Below are 1075 nucleotides of genomic sequence, written 5' to 3'. Positions count from 1 at the left end.
AAACAAATATTTTATTATTAATTTATGATTAATTTAGTATTATTCGAGAAGCTCATCAAATGTTGCATGTAAAATCTTACTCTGACAAATAACTAGTGTATGAAGATATTAATGTAGTTTAGTAAACAGTATATGTAGAGGATTGAATATTGCAGAAAATGGAAATACTCAAAGTACAAGTGCCTTGTGTATTCCACTACTGGCACTTGTCATGCAGCAAGAAAAGCACAGGTTTAACTAATTAGCTGAGTCCAGTGTAGGCAAAACAAAGAGCAGTGCCCTAACTTTAACTGTCTGTGTTTGATACAGCACAGTGTAATCAGAAAACTAACACCAAAGCAGCTGTTTGGACTGAAGTGGAAAGGGGAAGAGGTGACCTTAATATTTTGGTATTACATAAATATTTCTAACCATTGATATAAGGTTTTTATACCACATTAAAACTGTGGCATTATGTACATCTCGCACGTTACAGAAACAGCGTGGAGCAGCCGGTTCTTACTATGTGATGACAATACTGAAGACTTGATGCAAGGTAAGCTGATGGCAGAGGCTGCTGAAATTGATTTGAGACGATTTAAGTATTAGTGGGGTACACAGAAATTAAGTTGAAGCTCTGTGTGCCGCGCACACTGCAGCTTTTATTTAGTAGGGCATGGCTCATCTTCCATATGAATGTTTCCTTATCATTGCAGGAAAAGCACAGATGTGAGAGATAATTTTAATGATGAGTACAAACTCTCTCATAGTGTAGTAGCACAGAGTAAAGAAGTACTACCCATTTATTTATTTATTTATTCCAAACAGCTAGGGTAATAGGGGGAAAAATATGAGTGCCCTAAGAAAGAACCAAGGAGCAGCTTCTTAGTCATGTCACATCAGGTAAAAAATCCATCCATCCATCCATCCATCCATTTTCTTCCGCTTATCCGGGACCGGGTCGCGGGGGCAACAGTCTAAGCAAAGATGCCCAGACTTCCCTCTCTCCAGACACTTCCTCTAGCTCCTCCGGGGGAATGCCAAGGCGTTCCCAGGCCAGCCGATCCTGGATACAGGCGGGCGCAATGAGCCTTTT

At 40.0% G+C, this 1075-nt stretch overlaps 1 long non-coding RNA gene across 1 annotated transcript in view; it reads left to right on the top strand.

The window, feature by feature from the left end:
* Nucleotides 1-588, top strand: part of LOC109971959 (uncharacterized) — a 1358-nt gene extending 770 nt beyond the window's left edge. The window contains exons 2-3 of the long non-coding RNA XR_002276621.1: nt 310-372; nt 476-588. This is a non-coding gene — a long non-coding RNA (uncharacterized LOC109971959). The remainder of the gene's footprint in view (nt 1-309; nt 373-475) is intronic.
* The last annotated feature ends 487 nt before the right edge of the window (nt 589-1075 follow it).

This window comes from Monopterus albus, unplaced genomic scaffold, assembly GCF_001952655.1.
Source record: "Monopterus albus unplaced genomic scaffold, M_albus_1.0 scaffold240.1, whole genome shotgun sequence".
NCBI classification, from domain to species: Eukaryota; Metazoa; Chordata; class Actinopteri; order Synbranchiformes; family Synbranchidae; genus Monopterus; species Monopterus albus.
Note: the sequence above shows the minus strand (reverse complement) of the source record. Positions and strands in the feature narration are given on the sequence as shown.